We start from the raw sequence: 20,519 nt of genomic DNA on the forward strand, positions 1-20,519 counted from the left end.
TCTCGGTGGGTACTGGGTCCTCGACCCTGTTCTGGCTTGATAGATGGCTGGGAGACACCCCACTAGCTGCCCGATTTCCAGTCCTCTTCGACATTGTGGTAGACCCTCGGGTCTCTGTCGAGACGGCCCTTATTGACTTAGGGCGCCTCGCTTTCCGCCGCCCCTTCGGCCCCCTTGAGATTGCGGCTTGGGATGCCCTACTCCAGGACATCGCCCTCCTGCCGATAGACGTTACCGACTCTCCGGATGCCATATCCTGGCGACTGGAACCCTCCGTCCGCTTCTCCACAAGATCCCTATACGCGGCTATCGCTCCATCGACGGCCTCCGAGCCCTTCAGTTTGATTTGGGACATCTGCCTGCCCCTGAAAATCAGGATTTTCCTGTGGCAATGGATCCGCGGCCGCCTCCCGTCCGGCGTGGAGGTCCTTAAACGCCACGGACCTGGGGATGGGATGTGCCCCATGTGCGGCACGGTAGAGGATACCAACCACATCTTCTTCTCGTGCTACATGGCACAGTTCCTTTGGTCCTGTTTCCGCGAAACGGTTGGGGGCCAGTGGCGCAATACCAACGTTCCTGACCTGCTCGCGGAAATTCAGGCATCCCCCCCTCGCTACAGGCATATTAGATGGCTTTGCGTGGGGATCATTGCCTGGACGCTATGGACTGTCCGCAATAAGCTAGTCATCCAGAAGGTGCCTCTTCGGCGTGCTACTGACTCCATCTTTAAATTGTGTGGTTACCTGCAGCTCTGGCGGCCGCTTAGCCGCCCACAGGACCGGGACGTCATCAGCACCCTCCTCGCCGACCTGCGTTCGATGGCCTTCCGCCTGGCGCCCCCGCTCCCCCCGCCACCTCCGGAGCCAGACTAGACTCTTTGTCTCTCCCGGCGTGTGTGCCTTTTTTGTTTTTCTTTTAGGGCTTGTTGAGCTGTGCCCTCAGCACTAACCCTTTCGTTTCTTGTTGTCTGGTACTTTCGTGTGTGTGCGTGTGTGTTCTGGAACCTTGTTGGATGTTGGCTTGGGCATTTGCTTTATATATAAAGCGGGGCGAAAGCCTTTTCCGGTAGTCTCTACAACTAGGCCCCTCTCTTATCTCCTTACCTCGTTTTTGGTCCAGCACTATTCATCTTTCTTGAATTAATCCGGACGAGGAAATTGCTAGCTAGTGATAGCAAAAGGGAATAGAGGACACAATGCTTCTCGAACCTATTGGAATAAACCTCGGCACAATATTTGCATAAGTGTGTAGTTGCATATTTAAACTTGATGAGTATATTTACACACTTACTGTATCAAAGCTCCCATAAGAAAAGCCTGCCGAAGCTCCCCATGGACCTGCATGGTGCTGCTTGCCGTTGTTGTCACTGTACGAAAAGGCAAGTGAAAATACAACGTCTCCACTACGGATTGTGATGCTGTTCAAACATAGAGGTGCCACCTCGATGTCCTTATAGTTGTGATTATTAGCTCCCCACGGCCCAATCTTCGTAATACATGTCTAAGGGAAAATCAATGAAGCATAAAATTAAACATGACTAATTATGAATCTCTCCTACTTAAAAATACGTAAGGTTCTGTCGCCCACCTCGCCCTTCGTCCAACATTCCCCCTTCCCTCTCGTCTTCTATTTATTTACCAAATAAAATAATGTTTTTTGGCAAGACAATAAGTGATTACCAAATAAAAAAATCCTAAAATTTACTTAGATAGGTAAATCATGGGCATGATTTGATAAACAATTATTTAGACAATCACACTAATATGGAAGGTAATAATTGGCTAACACACTATAGAATATTTACACCCGTTGCAATGTGCGGGCAATTATCTAGTACTAAGTATATTCCACTATTAAATTTGTTTGGTTTGATATCTGATTGAAAATCATGTTCAACAAATATGTAAATATCAGTTCATTAAATCTTAGTGAAAATGGACCACGAGGGCTAAAAAAAAATTGGATGAGAGACCAGTGGTTGATTTGCATCCCCAATATGAGGTATCTCACCATATATGGCTCCTTTATATCACCTTCTAACTTTGTGTTGGCACATGGAGGTCCATCATTGTCCTACAAAGTTCATTCACCAGTGTCAATGTATCACATTTAAGGGTTTGGTTGTCATCCAAAAACTTAGGGTGGTTAGGAGTAAGGGGGCGGATCGTAATTTTCTAATACCATAGTTACCGGAAAATACCGTCCATTTAGAAGATGAAATTTCCAAAGACTTTTTATTTGAATCGCCTTTGGCTAAGAAGAGTGTTTAGAACCATACATGTGGTACCTCATCGAATGGTTCGAGCGATCACTGCTTTGATGTGGAGTCTAGGGTTCAAATCTTCATATATGACCATTTTTTGTTTAACCACCTTACCATTTAGGCAGCCAGACTACACAACCTCAAGAGTACCGGGTTGGCTGTACCGATGCACTACCATACATGTTGTCTAATAGGCCATGACCCTTTAACTATAATACAGTTTGAACCAATTCAAAAAGTTTCATCTAGGGGGGGGGGGGGGGGGGGGGTATGGTCAAGACTCAATATATTCGAAAAAAGTTAAAAACCAAACCGTGCAATACTACAAGAGTGGATCATGATATGAAGGCCCATAAGCTGAAGTACACATTGGTGTTGATCACTGTTGTAGCCCAATAGGACGACACAAAATCCACATCGGTCAAGACCATGGATGTAACAATTAATGTTCGGGAATCTTATCTAACTGACGTTCGTTGGGACATGGTGACATTTCAAACATTTTTTCTGGTAATTTTAGTTGTGTCGGGGGTGGCATTTTTTCAGAGCGACATGACATTTTCTTGGGAGGATGGCAGTTTTCAACCTTCATTCCGGAAAATGTCATGTTGTTCTAGAGAAACTGTCACCCCACACATAACTAAAAATGCCATCAAAACGTTCACAAATGCACTCCTCCTGGCGAATGTTCGCCAGCTAAGGGGGTCCTTAATGTTTATATAGGTATTTTGATGCATTTTTTTTATGTTTAACAATATATTTAATAGACTAGCAAAAAGGCCCGTGCGTTGCAACAGGATATGCATGTCTCCTTTTTACCTTTTTCATGCATGTCCTCTTTTTTTCTTATATATAGGAGAATAGCGCAACATCTCATCTGTATCAGATCTTCTCTGCATTGTCTCTTTTATTTTTTTTTATAGTGGACATCACATCTTTATTGGGTCCTTCTTTTATTTCTTGTCATGCATATCCTTATTTATTGGGTGTCTCTAGCAAATTTATCTTCTATTTCATGTCCAATCCTGATTTTGCTGAGGTGTTCATCCCGAATCTAAATCAGTACTGGTATGAAAAAAGATGAATAATGCATTGTTTATTAACATTGCAGCCTAGATAGTTTTTTTAATTTTTAACAGGTAAAATAACATCATATTTAGATTCTACATATTTTTCTAATCAAATTCCATATATAACATGTTAGATTTAAAGTTACGGTTTAGAAGATATGAGTATTAAAAAAACAGTTGATATGTACTGCAGGTTTAATGTCAAAAATATCAGGGGGTTTTCTATAAAATAGCATGACGGACTAAGAATACCTATTTCTTTTATTAGAAAAAATAATCAGGGGGGTTTCTACAAAACAGCATGACGGATTAGGAATACCTATTTCTTTTATTAGTAGATAGAGATTATAAATTTATTTCGCCAGGATCTTCATACTAACTAATGCTCAATCACAATGGCTTGACGGTGTCATAAATCAGCTGATATGGTGGAGCTAGCATAAACTGCTACGTTGATTCATGATGTATAACCCAGGTGGATTACACGACCTGCCGAGAAGGTGTGGCCACCAGCCAGCAAAACAACGCACGGGATGCAGTACAACACCTTGTTCTTTGGGTTTTTTTTTCGGGGATTGTTCTTTGGTCTTTACCAGTGTTGTGTTTTAATCTCTTTTTTCCCATGGAACTGATTTTGCACTTTATTTGCTAAAGGAATAAGGGTATATTGCTAGACAAGTTTGGAGTTTGTTTCAGTACTCCTGGGCTCTTGGCTTATAGAGTGATAGATCTCAAACTGCTAGCCGGGTCCATGTCCCGAAGTTTTGTTTACAGTTATGGACTGGTTCAGGCCTATTTAAAGATAATTTGTTTAATTTATGAGATTGCGAATATAAAGTTATGATCAAATGGTTTTAGGCAGTGGTGACAGTATATTTACAGAAATGTATACCATTCTATTGTCAAAATAGACGAGTGTGGCACTGGTGATGCACGCTGTTATAGTCTAATTTGTAATATGATTAGGAGAGGTGTTAGTACGGAGAGTGACACTCCAACCTATTTGCTTCCACTGCATACTACTCCCTCTGTTCCATACATTTTGTCAGAGTTGATTGTTCCATAAATCTTGTCGTAGTTGGTTTCCGACCAACCATAATAAGAATTATGGAACAGAGGAAGTAATAATTTTTGTAACCAAAGCCTAGCGACAGACATCCAGAAGAAGCTTAAGTGCACATGGATCAACGAAGGCTCAAATAAAAAAAAGTTTCTACAAAAGAAATCAAACATAAAGAAATGAACTAAAAGCATCATAGCTGCGGCAAGCAATATGAATAGGAGGAGTACCTTGATTTCCATTGATTCGAGATAGAAACCAATTGCGTTAATATGCTTCTCAGCCTGGGCAAAAAAGCCAACGATGCTATCATTATCCTGCAACGGAATGCGGAAAGGAATCCCCCTCCCTTCTCCAAAAGGTCCATGGCTCGAAGTATTGGTGGCGAGCAAAAGTGACGATACAAAATCTGGAACAGAGGAATTCGGACCAATTGTTCCAGAAACTTCCTTCACTACCTCTGAACGGCCAAGCAGAATCTACAGAAGACGAAAAAAACAGTTGTAAACAAAGCAAATGTAAGGTGTGAATGCATACAATATACTCCCTCCGTTTTTATTTAGTTCGCGTATTAGTTTTGGTCAAAGTCAAGCTTTGTAAACTTTGACCAATTTTATAAACAAAAATATTAACATATATGATAACAAATCAACATCATTAGATTTATTATTGAATGCACTTTCACATAGTATAAATTTGTTATGGTAAATGTTTATATTATTTTCTATAAACTTGGTCAAACTTTACGAAGTTTGACTTCAGTCAACTCTAATATGCGAAGTAAATAAAAACAGAGGGAGTACATTTTGTATACTCGTGTGAGTATGTACTACCACCATGAGCGCCCACATCTGGAGTTCATGCTCCAGTGAGCTTGGATTTTTTTGAAAGTTATATTTTAAAACTCTAAAAAATATGGAAATAATTACATGTACATATTGACGTATTCTACATATTTCTATTATTTCAGTAATAAATAGTACTTTAACGTGTGAGATACATCAGAACAATATTTTTTTGTGGATTTTTTAGATATGCCACATATGCTATGTGGTGAATATTTTGCTGGATTTGTAATAGTGCATCTAATATTTGCTATTTCAGGTCGATATATTATCTTTTCTATGTACCCATGTACAAAAATCATCAAAAATTATAGGTATATTCACACATTTGAAATTTTAAAAAGGTATAATGCATACACACATGGGGTATATAAAGCTTGGGAATGCATACTTATGAATATAGATGATGTTATACATTGATTAACATAAGCTATAGACAAATAAATTTTCGCTTCCTTATGGCGACAAAGTAATGTTAGGACCACTGACACTGACCATATGATTGTTCATACTCTGAGATGCATCCGATCCTCCCCACGGACCAGCAGTGTGCTGATGTCCATCGCAGTCGCTGTACGTAAACTTGAGTGAATCAATTACCTCGCCACTAAGAACTACCACGCTTATCAAACGTCGTGGTACCACGTCCAAGTCATGCGCCTGCCCTGAATTACCTCCCCATAGATCAACCTTGGTAATCAAATCCTGATTGCGAACCAATGGATGAGAAAACCGAGAAAATATTATTATTTTTTGGAATAAGGGTATACACCCAGCCTATGTATTTTTTTAAAGTGGTTAAATCAAATAGGACTCATTGCAAGTAAATTGGTACCTGTTTCTCCATTGGTCCTCTCGCAAGGTTCACATAGAGGCCGATTGCATCAACAACATGTCCAGAACGGCCAAAGAAGCCAACAATACTAGCGTTGCCCATGAGCGGACTACAAAAATGAGTTCCTCCTACTCCTCCAAAAGGTCCATAATTACGGACATTGGTGATAAGCGTAAGTGAATCTATAATTTTGCTTGCATATTGGTTAGAAGAATTAATTGTTCCGGAAATCCCCGTCAGAAACTCTGCTTCTCCAAGATCAATCTAAAAGAAAAAAATGTATGCTCTTAATTTTGTATTGAAAGCATATATAGTTTGAAATTTGGTGGTGTATCCTCTTCTTTCTCAATGAATAACATGCAGCTCTCTTGCATGGTTAAAATATATAGCTTGAAAGAGATATTGATACTCACCGTACTAAGGATGCCATCAGTTAAGTAATCGCAAACTCCCCATGGGCCTGCATGGTGTTCCAATCCGTGTTCGTCATTGTACGAAAATTCAAGCGAATATATGTACCGTCCACCTCGAATTGTTATGCTGTTAAGACATATGGGCTCCACCTCGACATCCCTGTTACTGCCTGCATGGTGTTTCAAAAAACTGTGAGGCATAGTTGGTTTTTATTAATTGGAAAAAACATGATAGATAAATATGCTTAGTTCAGCGAGTGAATATATCACCAGTGAAATGGTTGTGTGCAGAACTTATATTTTCTCCATTGCCCCCTTGAAATATGTGTATTTATGAAACATTTGATGGACATTAATCATGGTATAGTATGTACATTTAAAAAAATGCAAACATATAGTCGCAAAGACTTTGTACAAAAAAAGTATATGGTCATATTTTGCACCAGAATTACATTTGAATAGTATAACATACAGGACTCGGGTTGTACAAATTTGTATTTTTGTCGAAGCAAGCATATAGTCATATTTTGCACAAAAATTGGCACGCTTTTCGAGTGTGCTTGGTTGCATGCCAAATATTGGCTTTTCAATGTTCTGGCATACCAACATTTGGCAACTCATTGTGGCAATTTTGAGAGGTTCAAAAGATAAGTTGGCTGCTGACCAATCGGTGGCCAATTGTTTTGGATTGCCTGCATATATTTTTTTACACCAGACTAAGCAGCCTCTTAATATTAAAATGATATTTCATTGTGTCCAAAATAGTTTATAAGTTTTTGAGTATCTGTTCTCCCGGATAATAGAACAACCCAAGGCCGGTCCATGAACATCTAACTACATTAAAAGGAGGAATGCCCCACCAGTTTTAAAAATATGATTCCACAAAAAATCTAGATGGAGTTATGAAGGTCTAATGGTTGTGCTAAATTGATCTGCTAGGCGAAATGACCGGATGTTCTGCTTTTGTGAGAATTTCTAGCGTCGTCTCAATGTTTCTTCTCCATTATGTTGTTACTACATTCTTTTGTCTTTGCAGCTAATAGTTAACTAACATGGGTGTGCAGAGAAAATAAAAGTCACATTGCCTGGTGGTGGTGGCAGAGAAGCGAAAGCAAGGAAAATTAAGGTTTGGGTTACGGTTTACATGCCCCTGGCATGGGAGCGATGGGAGGCTTCTGAAGATCAAGCATTTTCCTGGATGATCAAAACGTGTAACTAGTGTGCATACAAGTTTTAGTGATTCACCCGCAAAAGAAATACAAGTTTTAGTGATAAACTAGTTTTGAAAAGTTAAGTAACAAAAACAAATACATCATACTAATTCGCTAAACAATTGTAATGGTAGAGGATGTTTGGCCCTGATATTACTAATGACTTTAATTAATTCTTACCAAGTTTATGCCCCTGGTATCACCTTCGATCTTTTGGTCAATGATATCACCTTCAATCTTTTGGTCAACAAGTGCAGCCTCAACCATCGTTCTACAAAAGCAAACCATGAACAACGATATCATAATGAATTTATGCACACACACACAAAAAAAAAGTGACCGTAGACGGATTTTTGTGGGGTGTAAGCTAAAGTAAAGCTAAAAATATACACATCCCTCAAGGAGGGCTCGTTGCAGAGGTGACGAGGCGGGCGTCCAAGTAACTCTTGCCGTCACTGTCATCTACCCATCTCGCCGCTGCCAGGAAGCATCGCCGGGCAAAGCCCGTGCGGCGCCGCGGTAGCGTGGAGGTAAGATTTGGGGGGGGGGCTCATGTGGAAGTGTTCGAGGGTTTTGTGGGACGGGGAAGGAGAGTGCTCTCGAGCAACAGTCTTCATTGAGTGGTGAGTGATGGCGGCATTGATGAAACCATGACGATTGAAGGGATCCAGCATGGTATTCTGCATAGCTGGTCCGTCCTGGCTGGATCATCGGAGAAGAGGGTGTCAGTGCATGGTTCTGGATGGCGGCAATCACGACATTAGACCCGGACATGTCATAAAATGGGTAAAAGATCAGATTTTCTTTAAATAGTCTTTGTGTTTGGTTTGGAGTGGCGAAGCGGCGATGTTTCCCCATGGTAGGAATTATGTTCTCCCAGCCCTATCCTTGTTTATTTTCATCAGCAAATGTTGTGTGGAGCTGTGTCTCCAGCAGATCTTCCGGGATCCAATCCGTTTAGGTTTTTGGTGGATCCATATGGATTCGGTCGGCTTTCATGGTCTTTAGAGTTTCTACATGTCCTTATTGCATCTTTTCTCTGGGACAGTGATTTTCTTCATAGATCACGGCCACTAGTGTCACCTGGTATGCATTGACGACTTCCCGGATGGTGCTTCTACAAGCTTCTGGGTTTCAAAAAGTTTGCCCCATCGAAGCGGAGGCCTAGGGGTGGCATCGAGCTATGCCTTTGCCTTCCCTGCATGCTTTAGTAAGTGCGGGAGACGGACATAACAAGTTATGCATGCCTCAAAGCAACCCTTGGCCTTCCTGAGAAGGAATCCCTAAATTGGTCATTTTCTGGAGCCAGGCTAAGGCGAGTTATGCATGCCTCTTCCCCGCATGCTTTAGTAAGTGCGGGAGACGGACATGACGTCTCGAATCCACCGTAACTCACACCCCTCTCTCCCTTCATCGACCAAACCCCATCCACACCTTCTCTCTCACACACACTGTCGCTTCGGTCTCACTGATGGCCGCCCCACAACCACGCCGTCTCAATCCTTGACCCGCCGACGCTGCCATGAGAACTAGCTCACCGCTGACACATGAGGGAGGGGTCCTATGACCCAGCATAGGTATGGAGGATATTGTGGGACCTTCCCCCATCTGCAGCAAGCTACGGTCCACGACAATCAACAGCCCGCCGGTGTTCCTCACCACGCCTGCAGCGGTAGCTACTTTGTCTGCTGATGTGGCAAGGATGGGGGTTGCGGATGCCGACACATTGACCATGATAGGGGTGGGGACTTCGGTAGTGCCTGCCAGGCCATCAGCCGCAGGAATGACGAGGATGTTGTCGCTCTTCCCACCAGGATTTGCTCCCGCTCCACCTCCGGCGAATGTTGTAAGTACATTTGATTGTGCATATCTGTTTTTCAGCTGTTAGGGTTTTTTAGAGTGGTTGTTGCTTCGGTTCGATCAGATTAGCATCGATTGTGCATTGGTAGAAATGTTCATGTCACGATAATTGCTAGGATTTCCTAGAGTACCACCGACTGTGCATTGGTAGCAATGTTCATGTCACGATGATTGCAATGAATGCCTAGATTAACATCAATTATGCATTCGTGGCAATGTTCATGTCTAAACTGATGCGCATTGGTGCCATTTCATGTCTAGACCATAGTATGTGTGCATGACTAGATTGATTCGTGTAGATTTGGTACACTTCGCACCGACCCTGGTAGATTGATTGCTATCAGTGTGCATATGTAGATTGATTGCTAGGATTGCTATGTACCTCCAAGTCCATAAGTACCGTCATCCTAAGAAAAAAATAGAGAAATTTTCATCGTGTTTTATGATATGGAGCCACCACCACCTCCTGTTCTTCATCGGGAGGCCTAATCTGGAGTCTGTTCTGGGCTCCGGAGAGGGGAATTCGTTGTTGCCATCATCAACAACCTCATGATGCTCACTACCAGGAATGAGTAATTTCATCATAGGCATACTGGAGGTAGATGGAGATAGATGAGATTTGTCATGTAATCGAGTCAATTTATTAGGGCTTGATCCCTAGTATCCACTATGTTCTGAGATTGATGTTGCTATGACTTTGCTATGCTTAATGCTTGTCACTAGGGCCTGAGTGCCATGATTTCATATTTTAACCTATTACATTTTCATGAATATATTTGAGTTATTGATCCTATCTGCAAGTTATATGCACATGTTATTGTTCTGAACCGTAGACCCCAACGTGACAATAATTGGGATACTCTCCGGGATGACTGTAATTTGAGGAGTTCATTATTCACTATGTGTTAATGCTTTGTTTCATTTTTCTATTAAAAGGAGTGCATTAATTACCCTTAGATTTCCATTAGGACCCCGCTGCCACGGGAGGGTAGGACAAAAAATGTTATGCAAGTTCTTATTATAAGCATGTATGATTATATATGGAATGCATGGCTACATATGATTGATGAATTTGAACTATTGTGCATCACTCTAGGTTGTGATTGTTACATGATGAATGGCATCCAAATATCCACCGCTACTTCATGCCTATGCTTTCTCATAATATTGCATTACTTGAATCATTACTGCTGATGTTGATCTAATTGCTATAAAACTCTACTGTTACTCTTACTGTTATTATTGCTATTGTTACCACTACTATCAAAACTATCATAATATTACTGTGCTACTAATATTGTGATGCAAAGAAACAACTTAGGTGTGGTTGAGTTGACAACTCAACTGCTAAGGCTTATAAATATTCTTTGGCTCCCATTGTGTCGAGTCAATAAATTTGGGTGAGATACTACCCTCGAAGACCGTTGTGATCCCCTATACTTGTGGATCATCATGTCCCTCCACCGGAAGACCTGGAGGATGTTATCCCTGAAAATTGGTGGCTACATAGGATTAGCGTACTAGGGACGAGGGAGGAGATAGCAATGCCTCTCCCTAGCTGCATGCCAAAGCTTGGGCACAAGCCAATGGAACCGATGACACGTCGTTTCTACATGTAGATCAAGAATGAAGACAACACTTGCCTTCCCGGTTGTCCCGAAGGATTTCCAACAGGTGCTGAGGAGGTGGTTCTACATATGCCTTCCTTGTGTTGTGCCGCTTGCCGCCAAAAAGTGGTGAAACTACCGGGTATGGGTCCAAGAGTTTGGCGGAAAGGCCGTGTTGGGGTGAGGCTGGAGTACCTTATGTCGCAAGCACCTCGTGCTTCCCAACAACATAGTCGTTCTAAAACTTGGCACTTTTGGCATCAAAGTGAACATATTTGATAGGAGCACCTCCATTATCTTTCACTACCATTGCTCTAAGCATGGCTAGGTTGTAACTCGCAAGTGCATAAAAGGACTTAGTAGTAGTATTAATATTGCCTTTTATTGTAAACTATATATGCATATTTTGATCTCGGAACATCACCCTTATGATGTTGTGCAGGGGCATGGGCCTTGATGATGTTGTGATGCCCTTGTTGTCCTAGAACTCCACCATGTTAATGTTAGTACTATTAAATGTTTGTGTTAATTGTGTGCATGTTTGGTGTTAATGTGTTGTGTGTAATATGTTGTGATGTATTTCGTAAGTGTGGTGCATAGTGGTAAGGTCACCACTTATTAAAGGGGTGAGCAGAATACTCCATCGCACACAGGCAAACAGACATGCTTTGCATCTGATCACCCTAAAACCACAAATGCAGGCATCCAAACAACATGCACAAAAACAACCATAGTGATGCAGACTACCAAACGAGGCATACAACATGACCCAAAGCTTGTTTCTTCTGAGCTGGGCTGAGTCGGGCCATAGACCAGGAGGTCTGAAATCAATGTAGACAACCAAACAAGCCCTTACCCGTTATATAAACTAGCCCTCCCCCCCACAAACACACACTCTTACCACAAAGATGTTGTGATGTGTGGAAAGAACCTGCAATGCTAAACTTGAGTGCATGCATGATTATTTGGACCATACGGTCGTAGGTGCATAACTACTATCAGTGGATATACATCCGTTCAACTAGCACAAGTGGAAATTAAGTGAATGGACACTTACTATTGTTGAACTAGATCTGATATGCACAAGTAGTAGTTCGCCCTCTTTATAGTCAGTGACTTTAATCTCATTAGAGTTATTTCTGACAAGAACAATGATAACATACACCAAGGTTGGGCTGACAAATTCAACAATCAGGTTGGTAAACATGCATGATGAAAATCAAGACGTCTAATAGGATACACCTAGGCCAACAATCGGGATTCACTCTCATGGCTGCCATTGTGTATTTGTTTCTCCCTGTTGCGGTGCTCACTTTCGTATTGCTTCTGCTCAAACCTTAGCTAGAGTGAGAAGTGATCATATACTTCTCCTTCTGGAGTTTGGAACACCCATATCCCACCACAAAAAAATTCTCTTTGAAAAGTAGTGGCTCGAAGATGGAGGATGTACCCGAGCGGTCTAGGAATCATGGATTGTTGTGTGTATTACCACATATTAAACAAGTATCTGATAGACAAGGTTAGATGTCTTAGGGAAGGATTGATAGGCTCGAGTATTAACTTGAAGCTTCTCATAGAAACATAAACCGCTTGTAGCTAACAATGATTGTCTTGATATTACGTCTGAAACCAAGAAATTTTTCCTTTAGGGAAAGGAGAGATTGAAACAATATCTAAAGAATTGATACATCTCAATGTATCTATAATTTTTGTATTATCCACGCCATATTTTCGTCATTTATACAATTTTTTGAAGTTTATTTAGAACTAACCTATTAATTCAGTGTCCAGTATCAGTTTATGTCTTTTTAGTGTTTATCTCCTCAAGAAAAACATGTATTTGGGATTTATGGAAAATCCAGAGAAATATGAGGATGGTTTTTTAGGGAAACCTGATAAGCTTTATTGATCGAGTGGCAAAATTACAAGTATCATATTGGTGTCATGAGGATGATATATGCATCAAGGAGACGACACATGACCAACACTTGGGCTAAGAGGGCCCACAAGGGCCCTAGACACCCACTATACGGGCCCAATGTCTCAGGGCACCCTGGTAGTGCGTCTGTGCGTTCCATGAGGCTTCTGGACCTCTTCTGTTGTCAAAATCGTGTCCCCGGAGTTTATGAACAACCCTAAAAAAATCACATTTTTTGGAGATACGGATCACTGGGAATTAATAAACCGTGACATGACTCAGGTTCCGGTGTCCACAAATAGCTCCCCTGAAAGTCTAATCCAATCATGGGGGATGCTCTCGTCCTCCACAACCTGGCCACCAATAATCTGTAGGAAAACCCTTTTCCCACCTAGGTGGGAGTAAGAATGATATGGAGGAGGCTCTCTCTGCTCCTCTATGCCAACGATGCTGGAACATCGCTGGGAGAGCCATCATTACCGCCATCACCTCCAACAACTTCACGACCTCCACCATCGTCTTATTCATGTGAGTAGAGGCTTCTCCATCCATAAATATGGTAATTCATTGGCAAATATTGATTTCTTGTGCTATGAATTATTTCCCCATTATTTAACTTTTTTATTGATGTTTGAGTAGTAATTTGTTCTATGACATTGGTGAAGCAGTATTAAGATTGATTGAAGTTTTATATGTTGGTTTCCATGAGAATTTTTGTGTCTTATTTATGGTAGCACACGCACTTAGGGGTCACTTAAGGTGCAATGATGTGTTATCATAAATATATGAAAGGAGGCAGCAGTGACAATACCATTTTGGAGGTCTATCTATATCTAATATTAAAGGCGGTGTGTTTCTCCAATTTTTTGGAACAAGAACTTGAACCATGGTCGCATTGAAAGAGCCCGCATGCATGAACCAAGTCAACTAGCCAACATTGCTAGAGAAATAAAGGAAGGTGCCCTTTTATAGGTTAAGCGAGTTTTGTCAAAAAATATAGAAGCCACAGATCGATGATGTAAGTCCATCGCTGATGATGGCACTCCCATCCGTGTTGCACACGCACTCCTCAGTGTTTGCCTACGCTGCGCAACAACACCACTAGGCCTTTTTGGGTCTTATCAAACTGGGCCATGCTGGGCCAAACGTACTCCTCGGCCTTTGCCTACACTACGCAGCAACTCTGTTGTGCCTTTTGGGCATCATCGAACTGGGCCATGCTTGGCCAAAACAAAAAAATGCTACTGTGGAGGATCGAACTCTTACGGCCTCCCTCCAATTCACGAGGGTTCAACCAGTTTAACATCACTCTTTTGATTGTGATAGAAGAAATGAATCACTTATTAATCAATAGTCCAACCTCGCTCTTTTACATCGGATCTCACCAATTTATATACGTCTGCTGGTAGATAATCAACGAGCCCCTATGAAGGAAAGAATAGAATTATGATAAACATAGTGAGGTGTGAAACATATATGGTTGATCGGCTCTAATTTAATGGGGCCGTGGGGAGAAATATTGGTGGGGTGGTATAAGTTGCGGCCAAAATATTTAAAGAAGAGAACATGCATGGCTGATTGGCGCTAACTTAAGCAGGATTGTGGGTAAAAAATATTCCAGGAATAGGCTGGGCCAAGTTGACCTTTACAGAAGAGAACGTGAGCAGTGACGACGTGTGGGGTATTCAATCAAATAATGCTTCGATTCGTGCGGTAACGTCTGCCCATTTATTATTGGGTCATCGTCCCATGGAGGACGTGTGCGAAGTAGTGGGGAGGGGGAGCTCGGCGTGGCCTTACATCTTCAATAACAATCATGTCGAGCAGTCGGCACCCTTCACTAACATGCTCCAATCCTAGGTGTCGCCTCGCAAATGCCCGCCTTGCTCGACCAGTTATAGCCCGTCACCAACGCACGAGGAGGACTCGATCGGCATCAAAATCAAAATTTGGAAGTCCCTATTGTGTCCGACATAAATTATTTTCCAAATTTTTACGAACTTGTGTTTTTTCCTATTGCAATGCATGGGCTCTTTTGCTAGTGAATTATAACATATATACGGGGGTTAGGGGACCCTAAAGGATAAATCTATAGTTGACTTTTAACTTAATTATTCTTAGTAGTTGTGTATGCTTAATTTATATGGATTCTATTATAAGTGCATGGTTTTGTAGCATGTCTCCTAAAACTCCACTTATTAAGGAAGCACAAAGTTCATCTTACAATGTATTACCATGTCTGTCCACGTGGTGATATACCCTTTAAGTGACAATTGAGGGAATCACCTACTTAGATCATTGATACACATCTTTTATGTTGCCATTGAACTTGTTCCCAAGATAAGAAAAACAACCAGTTGTTACAAATAGTCAATTTCTCGGAAATCTCGCGCCCATTGGATACTACATCCATCACAACCGCCACACACTCAAGCTCTCTTTTATTTATTGCAATGTTTTACTATCAGCGCCTAACTTTTATTTGTTATCTTGCTATATACTTTATTTACCTCATTGCAACTTATCTTGGTAAGTACCTTAGTTTCTACACTTGCAACCTATCTTAGTTATAAAGAGTCTAGGTTAAGTAAACACTAAAAGCTAGTTGTGTAAGTGACATACATAACTTGAGAGAATAGGAAAATTTTAGTCCTATGGGGTATCGACACTCATATGTATATTTCAACCTCCACTTTGAAAAGTGCTAAAAGAACTCTTTGCACTTCAGGATTATCAGGAACTAAACATCATTTGGAGGAATGAAGTGATTAAGCCAACGCGAGGGCTAGGGAGAGAGATATGTAGTGAGCAATAGAAATACTACATACTTTGATGAAGTGACTAACCAGAGAAGAAGGAACAAAAAGATTGCCATTTTAGGAAGTGATCATGTTGTTTTCACTAAGACAACTCATATGATGTAGTTAGTTGTAGAGTGTTACAAAAGGTTTTTGCTAGGAGAACTGAATTGATATCTCTTTAATGGATTCCTTCTGGAATGTTGACAGTTTGGCTAAACCTGAAGAAAATTTTGTTTTATACTCTCCTTTAATGAATAAGGTATTAGAGATGATATTCTATGTTGAAGGAGCACCTGGCCATGATGGTATCCCATTCCTCTTCTACCAAAAGATTCTAGGCCACCATTAAAGGAGACTTGAACAACCTATTGAGAGACTTAGAAAAAAATTATGCTTCCTTTTCATACTAAATTTTAAGCCTTGTATCTCTAATACCTAAAGAAGCTAATGCCAAGAATTTGAAGAGATTCTGAACCATTTTTGTGACTAATTATAGTTTCAAGGTCTTCTCTAAAACTTGTACTAACAAGCTTGGGAAATTTGTTGATATGCTTCTTGCTAGAAATCAAACTACCTTCATTATGGGCAGGTACATCTTGGAGAGCGTGGTTACAATCCATAAAATTATCCATGATGTCCATCATAGAAATTGAAGCTTGGCTATGAAAAAGCTTATGATAGGACGGATTTGAATTTTTTTAGAGGAAATGATACTCCAAAGAGGCTTTAGCCAAAATGGATGGATAAGATGAGAGTGATGTTGCATAAGAGGTTGGTGGGGATCCAAATCAACGATAATAGTAAAAATGAAAGTGGTAAAAGGCCTGAGAGAAAGGGGGCCCACTCTCCCCTCGGCTCTTTAGTCTGGTAGCTAATGCGTTTTCTAGAATGCTCGTTAGAATTGTGAGCCAACATTAATTTCTTGTTTTCTTCATAACTTTAGACCTGGTGGGGTTATCCGTGGGCAATGTGTGGATGAGACACTTCTTTCTCCAAAGAATGATACACAAACATCTATGAATTTAAAATGGATCTTTTATGTTTTTGAACAACTCTTTGACATGGGAATTAATTTTAACAAATGTGACCTTGCTCCATCAAAGTTCTTGAAGATCAAAGCAATATGTTAGCCCACGTGTTGGCTCTAAAATTAGCTCCATTCCACTGAAATGGGTGCCCCTACATCACAGTAAGCTCAGGAAGGAAGAATTAATACAACATGTTGATATGCCCATTAAGATAGTTGTTGGCTAGAGGGTGATGCTACTCTCTGATGCAGCTATATAACGTCCATTAGATCCTGACGAGCCAGCATTCCCCTTTACCTATTATCATCTACTAAATTCCCTTCCTATTCCATTAAAGATATCAATTGTTATATGTCCTATTGCCTCTGAGACAATTGCCAAGGATACAGAAAATACCACTTAGCCAATTGAGATTTATTGACCATGAACACAAGTATGTTGGTATGGAAATTCCTAATATAAGGGACTTAAACTTTAGTTTATTGGCCTCTTGGATTAGAAGATAGCAACTGGATTATCATAAGTTGTGGAAATTGAACATTGACTTAAATGCCCTATTGACATATGACATATCTTTAACTGCCAAACCTCTTATGTTTCCCCTTTTTGGAACAGTGTGATGTGGGCAGCTAATGCTGCCAAGTTTGATTACCAACGGTTAGTGGGTAATAGTGAGATATTTAGGTTTGGGGAATATCAACGGATGACATTTTACATTAATATTTGGGATGTCTATTAAATTTGCAATGAAAAATGTGCCACCATACAAGAAGTGTGGGATGGTCATCAAATGAGACTTTCCTTTGGCAAAGGCTTTAAAAACACACTAATGGACTGATGGCACCAGATTGAACAAATTTGTTCTTCTATGAACCCAATTGAAGAAGGGGATAACCTAGTGTGGCGGTTACATAATTTTGCGTTGTATACTTCCCTGGTCCTTATATGTTGCCTTGACTTTCAGGGGTGTGAAACCTGGTTTACATCTTCCTTATGGAGTTTATTAATACCACCTTGAGAACATGTATTCTTATGGTTGATGTCACATAATAAACTGCTAACAAGAGATAATTTGGAGAAAATACATGATATAGCTGATAAAACATGTTTATTATATTATGAACCTAAGAACATTGAACAATTGTTCTTTTGTCGTGTGCTTAAACATGTTTGGAGAGAGAGATATTTGGTAACACATAGCCCCTCGGAAAAAATTGAATATGTTGCCTGCTTATGGGTTAGTGACAAGAAAAATGTTGTGATTAATATGGTCTCTTTGTTTTGGGATTATGCACTTCTTTTCATGTCAGGCTACTGCAGTGTCTGGACTGCCATTGTAATGGGCTTTAAAGCTTGCTTTTTCAATGAAAAATGGAACCATCGTGGGAGTATCTCCAACGGCTCCCCTTTCCCCATTATTTTACTAAATTGGGGGATTTGACCAAAAAATAAGCTCCATAGCACCATCGTGCCATCGCCGGTTGATTGATAAGTGGGTCATGTATGTCACATTGGTTATTGAGAATCTGTGAAAGCTTTCATACCCAATAACCGAAAAAGTGTAATTGGGAAACCCCAATAAGTGATTATTGGGTGAGTTTTATTGGCGACCTATTTGAGATGCTCTTGGCCTTTTGATCTGAATAAACACATGTGAGTGGTACGGGGTGTGCTTCTTCCTTGGAGCACCTAACTGAGGGGTAACCCCCGCGGGGGGCACTCCTAGGCAAGCGTGATACTGTCATGTGGCAGTATAAGAGATGGACGTTGAACACGATGAAGGAAATATGCCCTAGAGGCAATAATAAAGTTATTATTTATTTCCTTATATCATGATAAATGTTTATTATTCATGCTAGAATTGTATTAACCGGAAACATAATACATGTGTGAATACATAGACAAACAGAGTGTCACTAGTATGCCTCTACTTGACTAGCTCGTTAATCGAAGATGGTTATGTTTCCTAACCATGAACAAAAGAGTTGTTATTTGATTAACGGGATCACATCATTAGAAGAATGATGTGATTGACATGACCCATTCCATTAGCTTAGCACCCGATCGTTTAGTATGTTGCTATTGCTTTCTTCATGACTTATACATGTTCCTATGACTATGAGATTATGCAACTCCCGTTTACCGGAGGAACACTTTGTGTGCTACCAAACGTCACAACGTAACTAGGTGATTATAAAGAAGCTCTACAGGTGTCTCCAAAGGTACATGTTGGGTTGGCGTATTTCGAGATTAGGATTTGTCACTCCGATTGTCGGAGAGGTATCTCTGGGCCCTCTCGGTAATGCACATCACATAAGCCTTGCAAGCATTGCAACTAATGAGTTAGTTGCGAGATGATGTATTACGGAACGAGTAAAGAGACTTGCCGGTAACGAGATTGAACTAGGTATTGAGATACCGACGATCGAATCTCGGGCAAGTAACATACCGATGACAAAGGGAACAACGTATGTTGTTATGCGGTCTGACCGATAAAGATCTTCGTAGAATATGTGGGAGCCAATATGAGCATCCAGGTTCCGCTATTGGTTATTGACCGGAGACGTGTCTCGGTAATGTCTACATTGTTCTCGAACCCGTAGGGTCCGCACGCTTAAGGTTTCGATGACAGTTTCATTATGAGTTTATATGTTTTGATGTACCGAAGGAGTTCGGAGTCCTGGATGAGATCAGGGACATGACGAGGAGTCTCGAAATGGTTGAGACGTAAAGATCGATATATTGGACGACTATATTCGGACATCGGAGAGGTTCCGAGTGATTCGGGTATTTTCGGAGGTACCGGGGAGTTACGGGAATACGAGGAAGAAGCAATGGGCCTTAATGGGCCTTAGTGGAAAGGACCAGGAGGTGGCGCGCGCCCCTCCCAAGCCCAGTCCGAATTGGACAAGGGGTTTGGGGCGCGGCCCCTCTCTCCCTTCCTTCCCCTCTTCCCCCCTTTCCCCCCTTCTCCTAGTTGGACTAGGAAAGGAGGAAACCTACTCCAACTAGGAGTAGGAATCCTACTCCCTGGCACGCCCCTCCTAGGGCCGGCCTCCTCCCCCTTGCTCCTTTATATACGGGGGCAGGGGGGCACCCCTAGACACACAAGTTGATCTTCGTGATCGTTCTCTTAGCCGTGTGCGGTGCCCCCCTCCACCATACTCCTCGATAATATTGTAGCGGTGCTTAGGCGAAGCCCTGCGACGGTAGAACATCAAGATCGTCACCACGCCGTCGTGCTGACGAAACTCTTCCCCGACACTTTGCTGGATCGGAGTCCGGGGATCGTCATCGAGCTGAACGTGTGCTAGAACTCGGAGGTGCCGTAGTTTCGGTGCTTGATCGGTCGGGCCGTGAAGACGTAATACTACATCAACCGCGTTGTCATAACGCTTCTGCTGTCGGTCTACGAGGGTACGTAGACAACACTCTCCCCTCTCGTTGCTATGCATCACCATGATCTTGCGTGTGCGTAGGAAATTTTTGAAATTACTACGTTCCCCAACAGTGGCATCCGAGCCTAGGTTTTATGTGTTGATGTTATATGCACGAGTAGAACACAAGTGAGTTGTGGGCGATATAAGTCATACTGCTTACCAGCA

The 20,519-nt window shown here is 41.4% G+C and overlaps 1 pseudogene across 1 annotated transcript in view; it reads right to left on the bottom strand.

Moving 5' to 3' along the window:
• Window positions 1-20,519, bottom strand: part of LOC125526528 (uncharacterized) — a 49,304-nt pseudogene that overhangs the window by 17,014 nt on the left and 11,771 nt on the right. The window contains exons 2-8 of the transcript XR_015602868.1: window positions 7,904-7,971; window positions 6,490-6,659; window positions 6,077-6,340; window positions 5,737-5,946; window positions 4,627-4,875; window positions 2,014-2,076; window positions 1,294-1,503 (exon numbers count right to left, since the gene is read on the bottom strand). The product of XR_015602868.1 is annotated as an uncharacterized LOC125526528 (transcript). The remainder of the gene's footprint in view (window positions 1-1,293; window positions 1,504-2,013; window positions 2,077-4,626; window positions 4,876-5,736; window positions 5,947-6,076; window positions 6,341-6,489; window positions 6,660-7,903; window positions 7,972-20,519) is intronic.

The sequence above is a fragment of the Triticum urartu genome, chromosome 5A (genome assembly GCF_056163025.1).
Source record: "Triticum urartu cultivar PI428250 chromosome 5A, HENAU_Tu73, whole genome shotgun sequence".
Taxonomy (NCBI): Eukaryota; Viridiplantae; Streptophyta; class Magnoliopsida; order Poales; family Poaceae; genus Triticum; species Triticum urartu.